This window comes from Salvia hispanica, chromosome 3, assembly GCF_029641045.1.
Source record: "Salvia hispanica isolate PSC_SH4W2 chromosome 3, Shi_PSC_v1, whole genome shotgun sequence".
In the NCBI taxonomy this organism is placed as follows: Eukaryota; Viridiplantae; Streptophyta; class Magnoliopsida; order Lamiales; family Lamiaceae; genus Salvia; species Salvia hispanica.
The window spans coordinates 52508270-52526410 of record NC_142694.1 but is presented as its reverse complement, the minus strand read 5'-3'; the positions used below and the strand labels follow the sequence as shown (position 1 = coordinate 52526410).

At 35.2% G+C, this 18141-nt stretch overlaps 1 pseudogene across 1 annotated transcript; it reads right to left on the bottom strand.

Annotated features, from left to right (window-relative positions):
• Positions 1–539: 539 nt before the first annotated feature.
• On the bottom strand, positions 540–17298 carry LOC125212968 (sodium/hydrogen exchanger 8-like; annotated as a pseudogene). Its single transcript, XR_016136383.1, has 22 exons — positions 16889–17298; positions 16433–16483; positions 16182–16273; positions 14865–14942; positions 14639–14796; positions 14390–14491; positions 14194–14311; positions 13319–13371; positions 13178–13243; positions 11845–11889; positions 11149–11204; positions 9945–10129; positions 8841–8888; positions 7997–8104; positions 6894–7125; positions 5971–6273; positions 4306–4404; positions 4102–4233; positions 3795–4013; positions 3499–3705; positions 2996–3257; positions 540–1342 (listed from the first exon to the last, which is right to left on the bottom strand). The product of XR_016136383.1 is annotated as a sodium/hydrogen exchanger 8-like (transcript).
• Positions 17299–18141: the final 843 nt, after the last annotated feature.

Here is an 18141-nt window from a genome sequence, read left to right as displayed (position 1 = left end):
TATTTTACACTTTCTTTGTCCCGACTAAGTTATGTCATTTTTTTTTGGACACGGAGATTAAGAAATTGTGTTGAATGAATTAAATGATAGTAATAAAATAATATACGAGAGAAAAAAATAGGAGAGATAAGAGAAAGTAAAATAGGTAATGAAATAAAGTAAGAATGATTAAATGTGTTTTGTTTTTGGTCAAAAAAGGAAAATGACTCAACTTTGTTGGGACGTTCCATGAATTTGAATCAACTTAGTTGGGACGAAGGGAATAGTATATTTTTTAAAACATGTGACAAGTCAAGTTACACTGACACATTTTTCATGGATAGATGAAAGAAATAATTATACACAATAATTATATGCATTTGCATTTGACATTGTCAATTGCAATTGGAGAAAAATGGTGTTCCATTAACATACATAGCATATATATAGATTATGCCATAACACCATTAACATACAAAGGATATATATAGATTATGCCATAATGGTGTTCCATTAACATACAAAAGATATATATAGATTATGCCATAACACCATTAACATACAAAGGATATATATAGATTATGCCATAACACCGTTAACATACAAAGGATATATATAGATTATGCCATGCTATGGGAGTATGTGAAATGTGAATCATTAACATCAACAGTATTGTGAAAATGATTAAGTACGATTGTATCAAGTCCAAGCCCATTCGGTTAATGTAGCTCAGCTTAGCTTATAGAATAAAACATCATGAAACATGATATCCTATAAACAGAGGTATAATTGAAAGTAGCATCCAACTGCAGGGACGACAACAATGGCGATTCAAGGAGCTTGTCGAAAAGGCGGTCTGTTTGGCGAATAAAATTCTCACAATATGTTCTTCCTCACCCCAGAAGCATCACTTCATTCATCCCTTCTTGCACGGCTTTCATCGGATTCTGGTGCATTGCCTACTTGTTCATACTCGTGAACTCTAAATTTCTGTTTCAATGTAGTCAACCCTTCTGGTTTGGCTGAAACCATTAGACGCTGTGTAGGAACCGAAGGAACTCTTGGATTCGAAAGACTGTGTGCCGACTTTACTCGACTTCTGATCAAACAGCATTGTCACCTGAAGTTTCCCCATCATGACGACTAGAATTCAAAAGATGTTGAGGCCAATTAATAAGACCACTATGCTCTCTACCGAAAGATCCAGAGTGACGATCAGCCGAATGCGATATTAGAGAAGATGTACTCTTCTGAAGACTTCTGCCAGCCTCAAATCCTGCGATGTCAAATATGATCACCCTTGACCTCGTCTCAACTTGATACACCGGCACTTGACGATAGGAACTTCCCGCTTCGGCGCCAGCTAAACACAAAGTAGATAAAGTAGTGCTATGAGAATTATAGAATGTTAGCTGAAGTTTCAAGTAAAATATTGAAGCAAATTCATCAATCGTTTCAAATATATAAATCAGGAAACTAGAGTTCTTACGAGTTAGACCTTCTCGAAAGTCTTACATACATAAGAATCTATAGTTTCATGCATCATGAGCTTAACGGTCTTGTTTGCAAGCAAAATCCTAAGGTTTTAGATGAATGTAAAATGGCAGATATACATAGCTAAGACCAGACTTCAAGTGATACAATACACACACACACACACACACACACACACAGAGAGAACATTGGTTTTATAAGAGACTGGTAACCAAAGCAGTCGTATTGTCTCCACCACCGGTCTAGGTTTCTAACCCAATAAAAAAAAATCAATATCAACTGCTCGACAAAATGGCCCACTAAGGGAGCTTGCTCTCACATTCACTATGTCATCGTGTTCTTGGATGCCTGGGACTTTTGGATATTGTTAGAAGAGTAGCACGAGTTCTTTCTCTGTTTGTTCAAAGAAATTTCTAATTTGGATGGCTTGATACAGCTCTGAATATGGTTTCCTAAGCGAAGATGAAGCTCAAGCTGTCTTTTCATCCTTCTTGAACTGGACGCTGCTGCTAAATCCTCATTTCATCCTTCTGTAACGACACAGCCTCATCTCATAATATGCATCCAAAATCCAGCATGTTGGCAGAGGGTAGTACATCGAGGCATCAGATCTTGATAGTGCAACAGCTTGTGTAGATTGGGTTTTATGTGATCACGAGTCCACAATTGCTTGGTCTAGGAAGCTTGAGGTTGAAGTCTCGAATGCAGGCTAAGAAGAAGTGAAAGGAAGCAGCTAAAGAAGTAAAGAATGAAGAAAGAAGCGTGGATAATGTAAAACAAGTTAGTTAGATGCATCAGTTGTTAAAGAAGCGGTTATTTCCACCAGCTTCAGCTGAAAAATACCTGATTTGTAACAAAGTGTAGGCATCAAAAAAATTATGAGTGAATGAACTCTCTGGAGAGAGCAGTAAGTATTCAGAGAATGCTTGTTTGTGTTCTGTTCATATGCTTCGATGTTATTCACATCATTCTAAGAATAAACTGCACCATCGTTTCAGTGGCATACTTCATTGAAAAATTGGGGATGCTGAATTTCCTACAAGTCAGAAGGCAGTGATATCAAATTGGTCAAATGCTGTGATTTGCACTGACCGAACACAACATCAATCAAAGGAAACCCTACACAGACATATTTTTCTCATTGCATTTCATCACAAAATCCATTTTTGGGGTTTTTAATTTCTACATTTTTTTCCGGTTTGAGGGGTTCATATTGGCTCTTTCCAGTTTAACAGTATTGCACACTTATTGGGCTGCAGTGCCATGATAATTTAAATTCCATGCATCATACTGCACACGACTGAGTCTAAGAGTACATACGACATAACCGGATTAAGTACTATCTTTCTGCAAGACTTCAACATCGAAATTGTATATACCGGAATATCATATTGGCAGATCATGAGAAAAAGTTCAAGGAAAATCAAAGACGGAAAGCGTGACAGATAGTTCAAAGCTAGAAATTGTAGCAATGAAATATCTATCAGCAAAGCGAATATCTGACAAGTGACAAGTAGTGTACCTAATGTTTCTGATTGGGAGAAACTTTGATCTGGACATGGCAAAATAGCTGCGGGAGCTGTAAGCATCTCTTCTTCCCCACCTTGTTGTCTTATGAAACCTTCCAATAGGAAACCGACAGATTGAGGGAGTAACTCAAAACTCTTCCCTCTGATGTAGACATTCAATATTGATCTTTCAGCAATAAGCGTTCGCAGGTCTTGCATTGACATTTTCTCAAACACGCGAGGAAGCATGATTTTAACAAGAACAATAGTACTTTCCTGCATAAAAAAGGGGTTACGTAGAACATCGGGTAAGAACAAATTGGGTTACCACTTGATGCTAAGAGATTTTTACTGCTAAGATGGAAAATGAAAAATGTGCCAGAGTATTTTCTAGTACAAGGATGATGACCTATCTATTTTTGTCGCTGCTAAATAGTATGTAGAAGCATGCAAGTAAAGGAAGTGAGGTGAAAAGCAACAGAAGGATAAAAGAAAAAATAAGGCTACTAACACCTACCCGCCAAAAGAAATCTTCCACAGCAGGATCAGATCTCAATACAGAGAGTATTTTTTCAGTCTCAATAAAGAAGCACATGACCACAGAGTTGGTAACAATATCGCAGGTGTAGGGCTTTTCAGCAAGCACTTCATACAGTCCCAGAGTACTCCCATGAGTAAACGTTGGATGCAGGAACTGATTAGTACTTGTATCTTTAGTTGACCACTGCCAAGCACAGGTGTTCGATTCATATGTCAGGGATAAACATAAGAAAACCAGGTAACAATTGCACAGAAAAAATAGTTGCAATATACCTTCACCACTCCATTTGACAATAACCAGATACCAGTTGGCTTTGATCCCTCCTTATAAAGGGTGGTTCCAGATAGTCTCATTATTTCTTTTGTAGATCCTGCTAGTGCCTCACGTGCTGTGGCTGGTAGTGCTCCTAGCAGAGGATTTGCTGATATCAGATCCTTTATTTTGGGAGTTTTCACCAACGGTGGATTTCTTAGGAATTTTTTCAAGTCAGTCTGTACAGAATATTAAAAGTTGTTTATCAAGATTTCAAACAAAACATCATACAACAATAAGCATAAGAAACTGGTGATCATAATCTACCTGGACAGCATCATGAAGGTGAATCATCTCCCTTTTTTCTAGTAACCCTATCTTCTCAAGATTATTAACATATTCAATCAAATGAATCAGCACTGAATATGTAACTTGTCTTGTTTTCACAACACGTAGCACCTGAAGGTGTCATTAGTATAAACATCATAGCATCATTTTGTAGCATGTACAATATATTTACCTTCTACATACCTGAGGAAACGTAACACGAACATCATCTAAAAAGTGTCTTGCTTCCTCACCCTCTTGTCTCACTTTCGCTAATAACCATGGCTGCAATCTCACTGTCTCCTAAATAATCAATGCATGTAGGAACAATTACAAGAAAAGTTAAAAACAAAGTCAACTGGAAGTGCACTCAGAATTATATTAGAAAGTATTAGTATATTAGAGAAGATTTCACATTCAGATTTCATTCTCTGTTGTAACAGTTTTAAACATCTAAAACTGAAAAAATAGTCATTGACTGATTAGGTATCTTGGGTATGAGAGAGAAGTTTCTAATATAACTCAAATACTCGTCCTTTTTCATTGGAGTACATCTCTTAGAGAGAATCTCACATTGCTTTGGCATTCAAGAACATGATGTTCTGACTCGCAAATGGTGCCAGACTATTAAGAAGCCAGGTCATGTTGGAGCAATAATCAGAAAAACCAAGTCTCGTAGTTAACATCCGTAGCAGCATGCAGGACAGTCAAAACATGACTTTGTTTCTTCAGTTACCCCAAATACATGAGAAAAGCACGGGACCAGACCATATAGTTGGAACCATTCAACTTAATGGTGGTCCTGATAGAAGGTTTAGGATCAGACATGATTTAAAAAAAAATAGGACAGAGAGCAAACTCTAAGTAGATCAGCATAATGAGTCATTAAACGGGCAAAGTAGAGCAGGAGAACAGAGGCTGCGGCAGAAACCAAAGCCCTAATTTCATTTTCTTAAAGATTGCATTAGAGACAGATTCGAATCTGCTCTGATACCAGTATAACAAAAAATATAGACGCAAGTGGAAAAGTATAGAAACATATTAGTACATGACCCCACCACCATATCCCTTATATATTTTAATCCCATTAAAACCTAAATATTTACAAATATACCTACACTTGACAACTTAATTACATTGCACATGATGGGACTCTCTCCACTTAAACTACATCTACCACTTGATTTCTAAAATCCTTTCCGCACAACACTCTTTATGAACAGATGAAGTCCATAATATTGTAGAGCAATAAAGTATAAAGACATATAAGAGAAGAGTGTTGCTTGTATATTCACATTAAGGGAGACTCTCATACATATAGGTGGCAAAGAGAGCTAGGGTTACCTCTAGCTTAGATCTATTCCTAAATTAACAAAAGATGAATAAGGAAAACTATAAACAAAAGATAACTACAACAATAACTTTTTTTTAGTTGGGAGATGGCAGAATTGAGATTTGTACTGCAAAGATATCACAACCCACCCTAAGATATCCTTTTGTAATGTGTATTATCTAGTGATGTTCTTCTCTTTCAAATAATGTCAAACAATCATATGTTGGTTGATAAGAGGATGATAGTTATTCACCAAAGTACTTAACTTACAATCATGATCACATGAACTATCGTGATTATAAAGTAATTGGACATAAGAGTTATCCAGATCATGTCTTCCAACTTACAAGAATTTAGTCAATGATCATAAACAAAATTTTCTGACATATCTGTTAAACTCTATTAGGAGGATATAACAAATTTTATAAAGAGATCTCCTGGGCCAGGGAATTATTTTGTGCTTATAAACAAATACGGCGAAAGATAAAACATGTAATGCCCACAAGTTGAAGAAAATGAACAAATGAAGTTCTTACCAATAAAGTCGTGTAGTTTCGCTCTTGCAATTCTGTGGGCGCGAAGAAAGCCCACGCAAATATAGCAAGCAGACTCTAATCTCTCAACAGTAAAGTATGTAACAAGCTTTTGAGAGATAATGCTTGATTGAAAAAACTTAAAGTGATTTGGGATATTCACATAAGATTTTAAACCTTTCCAATCACACAGGGATTCATGAGATACAAGGTCAAGCGCTTCATCAACAGATCGCATTAGAAGATTAGCGGTAGTTTGGTTAATCCTTCCCTCATCAAGCATGATCCAGTAGGCTGCCTGAACACCTACAATTTCTTAAAGTTAGATCAGGTAGGAATGTTATGCACATGAAAAGTTGCATTCCTTGTACAACGAATAATACATTTACAAGCATCACATCTTTAGCTCAAGTGTAACAATTGTCAATTCGTCTATAACTTCTATCATCTCTATCGATCTAAAGTTGTTGAAATTTTCTTGCTTGCTTGCCATTTCAGATTATCAATTTGATCACATGTTTCCCAACAACAATTAGTTATGTTAGTTCATTATTATCTCAAGAGAAAATTTCCTTAAGCAATAAACAAGTTAAGCTAGTTGAAGGGTAACGGTATGACAATTCAAGATTCTGTACCAAAGATGCATCTGGAGAGCTTTTCAGTTGTTGGTTAAATTAGAATGATCTATTTCACACACAGAAAAGACCGTTGGCATAATCTAAAGCAACACCTTGAAGCCTAAAACGGCTACTATAATCTGTTCAGAATTTAAAAAAGATCAGAACGAGCTTATAGGAATCTGTGATGTGCTGACAATGGCCAAGAGTTGAAAATAACACATATGAGCCTTAATTAGATTATTAGAAAAATAAAGCAAAATCATGGTAGACTTAAGAATTAAGGAGATCAAGACACAAATTACTTACCATTTAAAAAGCGAACTCGAATATCTTTCAAATTCATACAGTCCAGAATATTATTATTTTCAGATACAGAATGAGGGTGTATTTGTTCACCATCCGCATCGTTTAGGCTCTTTATGTATCTCCTAACAGTAGTCCAGTCAGCTGGTCCTAGTTCTTCATCATCCCTAAGATCACCAAAGGCTTCCAGTGCCTTCTTTAACATTTCATACTTTGTGTAATTCAATATCCGTTTCTGTAACAATAACGTATATAAAAAATGTTAACCTTGTAAACATATCAAGAGGAGTTACAGTGGGAAGCCAAAACTTTTATATTGACTGCCGAACCTGTTCTTTTCAAGTTAATTAGGTTTTATTTTGCTTTAGTTTTCATGAACAACACCACCACAACAAAACTCTATTTTCTAACTAAAGGATCTCTTCTCACTCTTGAGTTTACAAGAAATGTTTGCTATTTCACTTCGGAATTTACTTGGTCCACTATTGTTTTTTTCGTGTTAGACAAACCTAGTGATAAGCATATAAGTTATGGAGCCCTAGCATAACCCAAAACCATGGTCAAGGCACAGGGTTGACTCCCACTTATTCTATTCCACACTTTCGTGCAGAACCGATGTGGGATCGTATCAATCCATCCCTATTCCAAATAGGACGTCCACGGACAGCACATGCTAGTTGGAAAACCCAAAGCCACAGGCCCACCATCCATTTTATGCCCTTTTTCCCTCGGGACAACATTTTCGGTGGCACCCTTTTTGGTCACACCTACAAATAGCCTCTTTCCTTAGGCCGTACAGATCACGTTCAACACACCAAATTGATAGCATGTAAATTAGGGATCACGACTTGATCCAAAACCATGGCGAAAGGTTAATGGTTGAATCCCACTTATATGTTATTCCACAGTTTCGGGTAGAATTGATATGGATCGTATCACCCACCCACCAAAAAGCATACAAGAGGCTATCATGTCTTTCATCTATCAATAAATATTAATTATGACAAAAAAATTTAATCATATTTGTCACAAAGCTGGTTATATATATTAAGTATACAAAAGTTGTTGAATAGAGATGCAAATTAACACAAATGAGATAATTGTACCTTTGCTGGCGAAAGATTATCCATCTTAAGAAAATGTAAAATAAATTGTGTAGTAGACCCATTCACAATCAGAGTAAGAAACACGATTCCACCGGTCAAAAAGACAAACTGCAAAAGCATGAGAAGGTAGGATGTATTATATGACATGCAAATATATAAGTGCACATTCAAACTCAACCTAGACCATTGATCTTTGTATAATCCAGGGTTTTCATCTTTGTAATCATGCATTTTCTCTATTATGGCAATGCATCCTTTGATGACAAACATAGAACATATATAAACAATGATCCATATGAGGTTTTACATGCTACAGGAATAAAGGTTTCTACTTGATCCTTTTCCTTTATAAACGGGTTTAGTTCAAATATAAATTTCTTACTGTGCGGATTATGAGAATTATTGCACTGAACCTAAAAAGTTGTTGCCCTTAATCTATAAGTGATTTGCAATATTTGTTGGGTGTATAGTTCAATGGAATTACTTTATAGGTTCAAAACATGAGTTCACACAGTTCTCACAATAAGAAGTTCTTAATGAACACATCTCCATATTTATTTATATAGAGCGTTGTTAAAATAACTGCACTCAATAAAATTGAATTTGGCATCCCCTAATGGGAACTGAACCCTGATGTTGCATTCATCCAACAAGATGCATCCATCGTGGATCTTCACCATTGAAGGGCTGACAATAAAAAGATTTTTATTTGAAAATCTCCCTAAATATGTATATCTACTCGTTCTAGTCGATCAATTAATTGATACTTTATGTGCATCCTTCACTGCATTTACAACTGAATTACAACAATTCTAATACGACCAACAATTCTAATACGACGTACCAAATCTCCAGTATCGGGAGAGATATATGGTGAATTATCACTGGAACGCTGAAACACCAATAATGTTCAAAGTTAGAAGACAATCAAATTTTGGATTGGGATGCAATAATACATATGGAAGTTGGAGAATTGGGCTGTGAAAAAAATCAGGTAACTGGCAACCATGACTACTATTCAAGAAATAGTTAGTTGGTAATATTGCAACATGTACTGGTTCAAAATAAGAAAAGACAAATCAGGAAAACTGAAAACATTTAAAATTTCTCAATTCAGAGGGTTTTATCTAAGTTTTCTAAACAAACCAATAATGTTAATGTTTTATTATAAAAGTTGATTTATCATATAGACTTTCTGCCATGTTAGTTTATAATAATAATGCCCACTCCATCCAATAAAATAATGCCACTTTGGGATGTCTCACAAAATCATGCACACTTCTTAACTTTTTTTTGGACATATTTCCTTTATAGTAGTACTATTATACCATCACTTTGCCTATTTACAAAAAAAAAAAAAAAAAAAGACAGCCCACGATTATCTACATTAACAAAAAAATAATAGTGTGACCCTTTCTCCAATCACAAAACACAGTGCCTAACTTTTATTAAAACAGGTGTCATTTTTTGGGACAGAGAGTAGAATCACTTTTTGCTGTATTGAACTTTAACAGTGCATTATAGACTTGATATGTGTTGATTTATTTTTGTTGTATTATTCGGCTCGAAAACATGTATTTCAGCTTCTATATGTGATAAATGTGTATTTTAGACTTGAAATACACACCTTATTTAATTTTAGTACATGCTCGATACCAAAACATCAAAAACTGTATAAAAACATCATCATAAGAAGCACATTAACATAGAAGTCTAGTTAAAACTTTTTCCTACCAGACCAACTAGATATCTGACTTAATTTATTAATGAGTAAGAATGTATATTTGCCTTTACCTTAAAAAATAGCAGTATTTTCATTTACTAACTCTTAATCTTATGAACCATAAGTAAATTATACAGCCTCAGATGTTGAAAAGAGAAAGCCTCCATATTTTACTTGGATTGGGAGGGGTTAAGTGAAGCTGCAATAAAGATGATAGAAACTTGCCTTTACAGAGAGTGACAGCGCCAGTGATACTGCCCCACGCAGGCCAGACCAGAAAAGAATAGTGGCTTCTCTCCAGTCCAGACCATAACCAAAATATTGCATAAATGGAAACAATACTCCAACCACAATTGCTCTAGCTACTTGAACAAGCACATACAGAAGGACCAGATAACCCCAAGAATTTTCTGTGATAAAATAACAGAAGTTAACATAAGTTAAACATATAAATAGATGAATAGATAATCATAGTCTACACAAGTTTAACAAAGATGGGCAGTGGAACTGCCACTCAAGAAAACTCAACTAATGAACTTCAACTGTGTACATTCCGTAATACTAGTATAAAAGTATGGACCAGATATTGTTTGCATGTATTCAATCATCATCAACAGTGTGCAGCCTGAGTTACATTGACTCTATCCATCTCACCCAACCTTGAAATTATTTACATGCTCTGTCAAAATACTACCCAAACATGAAATAACTATAGATCCCAAGAGTCCTGCTTTCACTATAAATCATGATTGCGGTAACTGGAAGCACATATTGATTCTACTCACTCAAAGAGAGGGTGATCCTTATGATCCAGTTAGTTTATTCTGTAATTCAAATGTTACAATTAGGAGAACTTTAATTCAAAATGATTTTCAACATTCAGCACGTGAATCTGAAACCCACCGTGCATGCAGTTTCCTTCAAGTGACACAAGATCTTATTCCTTTTCCTCTGACATGGACCATCAAGAATACCATTAAGAATTTACACTCCAATGGATTGGATATATTTCACAAAAGAAAATTTACTTTGAGCTGTTTCGTTCCACTTGTATTAGCATGATCAGATCACAAATTTTCCTTTAATTAATATAAGATCTTTTTCGCCGTTTTTTCTTTAACTAGCAGCAGAATCATTTCAGTACTGCTAATACCATCATAGCATTAGGTTTTCTTTTAGAGCTATATTGCTATAATAAAAAGGAGCAGGCTCAAGAACCACATTGATGCTATTTATTCATGACAAACATGTAGAAGTGCACAACTCACAAACTCCAAGCATGATAATTACCCGCCTAAGTATGCCCTCCAACTACATGTGTCAAAAGAATTAAGTGAAAGTGTAAAAACAGCTTCAAATTCTAAGGAATTGTGAAGCATGGATTCATGCATGTGCTTTGTCTGCAACATAGAAGAAAGAAAATATTTACCTTGGGTTTTAAATATGATGTCGCTGCTGAGAACACTTTCAGCTATAACTACACCACTGCATAGAGAGTACGCCATTATGTAAAGCTAGTGAGGCTAAGTAAGATGTATTATGAAGATTACCTACACGAAAAACCGTTGATATGGCAGGCAAACAAGATTGTACATCATAGAGAGAGTACACTTACAATTTTTCTCATATAAATTGTAAAATTAATTAAATCTAATCAAATGGAGTATATTACAATGACACTCAAAATGTAAAAGGACTGCAAAAAGGTAGTGTAGTCCTTTGTGTTTTTTTGCTTTCCAGAGTTCAGCACTACAGCAGTCACAGTGTAACCTTAAATAAGGTGAACAAAAGTGCATAACCCATTCCTACAAAGAAATGTATACTTCCACTTCCACAATTTTATAAGTTTGATTCTTTTGAACTTTTCACGAGCATGCAATCTCTTAAACAGTTACTGGACTCCACATTGGTATTATGTTGTCAAAATTGATTGAAGCGCAAGCTCGTTATACTTTTGGGCTTCCCCATAAAAAGCTTCACACCAGTCATCATTTATAATCACTCTCATTTAAAATTTTCAATTTCTACTGACTTATAGTTGTGACTGATGAGGGACATGACGCCAAAAATAAAAAGAAGAGGACGAGAATACTAATTATATAAGAATGGTAAAGTGCATTCTTACCTTAAGATGAAGACTAAAGTATTAGCAATATAGGCAACCATTTCCCTGAAACAAAATTTACACAAATAAAAAAAGCAATCCCGGAATTGCTATAGACAGTTAAGCATTCAAAAAATGTGCAAGCACCAAGCCCCAGAAATAAAAATGGAGAGAGATGGATATTTAAAATCAAAGACAATGCTAGAATTTCTTAAATGCTTTTGACTGAATAAATATTAGATAATTGAATCACCAATTGGAGTTCCATTAAAGAATAGGTAGGTGGAACTTTATTACATCAGCAAGTCCTAACCATAACCACCTTTACACGTTTATATATATGAGATTTGTGTTTTGCTACAGAAAATGACTCTTTCAGGCCACTTTCTAGAAGAGCCAAATTTCAATTACTTTTGGATATGCTTGGAAAAACCAAACAGATTTTTGGAAAGAACCTATTAAATGGTTCACCTGCTGATTATTTGCTAGTGACACTTTAGAAACATCCTCCAGTAATATTGCTTGGAAGGACTACCACAAGAAGCTCTCATAAAAGCTTCAAAAATCAATATCAGATTTAACTGTATCATTTGCCAAGGTAAAGTAACTCCACATTTTTAGTGGTCAAAATAAGAATCTTTCAGTGGAATACTGTTGGAGGATGCACACATGCTAATCACCATTGAAGTAAATCTAAGATATTACTCTTTTCAGGTAAGCTATTGTAAGTCACTGATGCTGAACCTTTTGAGTTAATTATCAGAGAAATTGCAGCAGTCAGAAAACAATGGACAGCCTAAACCAGATTCAGCCTAGTTATATAGCTTTAAGAATGTCAAAATTGTAATCTTCCACTTCATATAAATTCAGAAAAAATAATATGCAATAATATATTTGACTTTAAATGAAAAATCCAGCAGGAGCCATTATATTGTAATTATAAATGTAAGAATTAGGAAGTAAAGAACACAACCATAAAAACAAATATCAAATGAGAAACTAATTAAACTGAATGATCTTTGAGACGGCAACATTATTCAACAGTTGATCACTGGATTTTATTTTTACTCTGTAAATATGTTGGATTGTAGGGGAAAGACTTTTAATGCCATTTAATGCTTATCTCATGCTTCTGCTGACTTTGTAAATTTTTAGAAATTCTCACTTCTGACAGAAAAAAGACTGAAAGAAAATATTTCAACGCCAGTTATTCGTATAAATACTTTAACAATGGCTGAAATATTCAATTCTACATCCAGACAGCTATATCACGTAAACAAATCTTACTATATTTGATCTACCAAAAAAAGGCAGATATGAAAAGACATGTTATAATAGTTAATTAGCAGAATACCAAAAATGATGTAAACTTTGCTGACTTTCTTCCTTAAAGGCGGTGCGAGCCACAGCAGAGTAGAACCTGTCAACATGACTAACTCTAAAGCAGCTGTTTATGCAAGTCGTATGATCAAATTATAAAAATTCAAATGCGTACATCCCCAAAGTCGTGACAGCCAAAATTCCTGAAATTTCAAATCCTTCTTGGGCCTGTCAACAGCATTTGTACTCATTTATGCGCACGTGATGGATAATGATAGAAGAAATGAATATATGCTTATCCAAAAATTGCAAAAATTGATAATATTACCGAGACAAAAAGATGAACTTGTCAAGAGATATACATAATGTGTTTGATTTTTTGCAGAAACAAGCAATATGATAACAAGTTTCTGAATTACTCATACAATCAATCTTTTCAGATTTCTGTTCTTTGTCGGGGATTCCTTGTCCTTTGTAACATTTTACCATTAGGACTTTTCTGGTTTCATATAACAATATTGAAGTGCCATGCATCAGTTCTACAGTCGCAATTGCAACTCACAATATTTTGATTTATCTAATGTTAGCTCAAACTTAGGGTTATCTCACGATCACTAGCTTGGAAAATAGTAATGTCTTGCTGAATCTGGTTCAAGGGTCAAAGTATCACCGCATCAACATGTTAAAAAAACAAGACAAAGGAAAAAAGATGAATATGTGAATCTCATAAAACTGGTTTTGGTTCATAGACTATTTTTTGACTGAAGATCATAAGTCTTGAGCTGAAGGATCTCTATGACCAGCAGTAGAATGTTGTCAGTTTCAGTTAGCAGTACATCACTAGTCCAGATTCAAGAACACATGACTTGAATATATGAATTATGTAGAATCAATTGATAGTCTCACAATATACAAAAGCAAAACAACTTTGAGAACATTATCAACAATTCATCTATAAGAGCAAAAGAAAAGAACCTTCATGCAACATAATACCTAGATCAACTACAAAGTGTCTCATAATATAACACATAGGGGCAGTGAGGATCGTACAGTGAAAAATGCTAGGTAGCTCACAGCAAGTGTGAGAGAAATCTCAATAACAGTGTCAGTGAATATAAATCCTAGCCAAAAGACAGATGCTATTCCAAAAGCAAGACCCATAGCCACACTGTCAAATGACATAAAACAGTTAAGAAATATCCATAGAGTATTAGAGTCTTAACAAATCTAAAATTTATGGACGTACGCTCCAAGAGAGACTTCTGACAAAAATTTTACTAAGCCACCCCAGTTGAAATCCCAGCCAAGAATCATCCGGTAAAACAATTGATAGACAACAATTGCTATCCTGAAATCAAATAAGAAAGCATATAAGACGGGGGGGGGGAGGAATCACCTATATTTATATGTTAAACTCTAGAAGTGTCAGAACATCTAAGAAAAAATCTCCTTTTGACATCTATTTATTGCTCAAGGAATTTATTGATGCCTATACCCATCATTCATCAAAGACTCTCCTTCAATTATTGTACTCAATTTTTTGCTAGCTCCCAGCTCTTTCAGGAGGGCTATGACAGCCACAGGATCAGTAGCACTGAGGAGACCACCAAGCAGTAATGATGTTTTCCAGCTCCAGTTATAAGGGAAAGCAAGCTACATAATCTTATTATTCAGAATACTTAAAATGACAAGTTAATATCAAGTAAACAAAATCTTCAAACCTTCAGAGCAGCTCCAAGACAAAAGGTTGAAATGAGAACTCCAGGAACAGCAAGTAGAAACATTTGCATTATACACCTCTGTATTGAGTGGGAAAAGCAAAGAGAAGTGCATTTATTTTTAAGATTCTAGTCATAATAATACCCAATTGATTGAATGATATTGAATTACAATCAGAAAGTGAAAAACTGAGAATAGTTAAAGCTGAATGCAGAAAAGAGAGAGGGAGCATAAGGAAGGTTAGAACTGGAAAAACAGAAAATGAGAAAATTAAGCAACTCATCCAAATGGAAAAATTTAAATCTGAAGAGTGAATTCAGTAGAAAACATATCAGGAAAAGGATTGTAGTCTAAGCCTGAGAGGTTGAGAAAACAATAGGTGATGTGAATTCTTTATCTGTTTGGAAAAAACTTCAAAAGAAACTTTGAAAGATGGTGAAATAAATATAAGGCAAACTATATGCTAGAATCTGACACTCATTGACAAAACAAAAGAAGCTTCTTTTAGATTAAAGTATTGTGTCTACTAGCTCAGCTTACAACTTACAACAAGACTAAAACACTCTTTTCCAAAAAGAAAGCAAAACACCAAGCAGCTGAATCCATGGCTCCCATCTCCGCAAGTCAGCAACTACTCTAGTCACCAAACCCCTGACACCCCCCTTCTCCCCACTCTGCTCAATATTCCAACACTAACCTCTACCACTGTTATTATCCTATTTAAGTCCTGCATTACTGAAGCTTCGTATGTGGCATATGACCTCTTGGAACTATGACTTGATTCAAGCTAGCTTTTAGGGAAGCGTTCTATTCAAAAAGCAGCAATGAGTGATACTGAAGAAATCCTCTTGCCCGGTCAATGTCGTGGTAAGGGTGAACTATGGAGACCAATGGTGCAGAATAATTGCAGAAGGGAGGCTTCAGAAGGAATGATGAGCTTACAAATCCACTCAAAGTGGAATCGCTACGAACTGGCTTAGCATGTATCTGACAACTTCTTGAAACCCTCAGAGCTGGTTTTGTGAAGAACTTCTCTTCTCCTGCTTTCTAATATGGAGTGACCTTCATTTATCTGGCTGATTCTTTTCACATTACCAAATACGGTAGAGAAGGTATAATTGTAACATTCACAATGATGACAATGGTGTATGGTGGTTTAACCGTTCATGGCAGATAATAATAACAACATTGTGAAAGCATCCAGGTATAGATGTAATACTACTAGTGGGGCAGAGTTGTATCAGGAGACTAGTAAACTGTTCAGTTATTAAAGAAACACAAAGATACGGAGTACAAAATAAGGAAGAATTTCTGCAGACCTTTATCTGGTGCACTTCCATTGAAAATGAACTCTCGAAGAGAAGTGCGGGAAGGAACACAACCAAGAGAAGTTCAGGATCAATATTAGCCCCTGCACAAGGAGCGACAAGAAACTTTTCATAAAAATAGCTGACAGGTTACAATGTTGATAAAAAATGTTTTACCAAAAATTGCAAGAAATATTTTTTTCTTTATGGCGCAGTCATTTAAGGGACTTCACTGATAGTGCAGAGAAGATAGATTGACTTACAAAGATGGATCCCATCGCCAAGCTTTCCCAACCTATGGTGTGTTCCGTATTCTGCAGAAAAATGTGTATGGTTAAAACCCTGAGTTTCCCTATCCTTGATTGAGTGTTGGTAGTTGATCATAATAAAAGCTTTGAGTGAACCATAATTGACATTTTCACATAAAACCACCTCTAAAACCCATATTCAAAACAGAAGAGCAAAATTTCCAACAAACTAAAAACATTGATTTCAGTGCATTTTCAAGTTAGCATAAAAGATATAGTAACGCACGCCTAAACGCTTCTCTATGAACAACAAAAACTCACATGCATATTATAAAAGTAGATAAAAAGGCATGCTTACAATCTCCTTTTGCATAATAACACAAACACAGGAAGCAAATAAAAAAATCATTATCAACTCGTGACAAACATAGGCGCCATATAGAGTTAAAAAATAAAGAGAAAAAGATAAACCTAAGGCGCCAAGGGCAATGCCGAGAAGAAGTAAAGCGAGAGTGTAGGGCACAGGCGTCCCTCCGAGAGCGTGCCTACAGGCTATCCCCAACACTAAGCTGATCCCGACGAATAGCACCGCGTCAGAGGGATCACCCTCGGCCATGATTATTGTGCCGCTCACACTTGAATCTTCGAGAGGGAATCGTATCACGCAATTAGCAAATCTTGGCAAATTGCTCTCTACAGACTCCTGATTGAGATGTTTAAATAGATAATAGTTGCACTGGGGCAAGGGCAACCCCATCAGTCTGTCCATCCAATCCTACTCAGAGAAGCAAAAACTTATTATGATTGCTCTGCCAATTGCCAACTCAGTAATGAAATCCGTATTACTCCGTTATCATAGGTACCAATATCACGTTAATTAAATGACATATTTAGTTACACAAGACGTAGGTATCAAATCACATTCACATCCATTTTGTAATCAAGTAATAGCTGAATAAAACAAAGTATTCCATGGGTGTGGACGTGTGGTTGGTAGCGTGGTGGACCTCAACTGCTCTATTTTTATGATAATATATACTACTCCACCCCACTTAATATATCCATATTTTTTGTATCACCGGATATTTCATTCCACTTAATATATTCATATTTTTTTATAACACGAGATTTAAGAAATTGTTAGATGAAATAAGTAGAAAAATAAAATTAGTTAAATATTTTAATGAGAATAGATGAGAGAGAGGTTTATTCCGAAATATAAAAATTAGACATTTTGAATGAGACAAACTAAAAATTAACACCTTTAATGGGACGGAATGAGTAATATGGAGTACTATTTGAGTCGTTTTTTCATCTCAAAAAGTTCCTACTTGAGTAATTTCCATATATAGTAATAGTAATAATTAATTCATTATTTGCCTGTCGGGGCAGCGGCGCAGTTAGTTCTAGAGAGGCAAAGTTGAAAGAATAATAATTAACTCACTTTCTCTTTACTATTCCTTTATCTCTCTTACTTTTATAATCTCTATTTTATTTTTTCTATCTCATTATCTCTCCTACTTATTATCTCTACTTTATTCATTTTTTTATACTCTCTACATTTTTTTCTCTATTTCTTATTTTATAACCTATCCTTTTAATACACAAAATATTCATTTCAAACAGAAATGCATCGTACTATGAAGAAATGGAGAGAGTAATACGAGAAATTGTTCATTTCTTAATTATCAATACCCGTGATGTCCTGATCATAGTACTAAGGT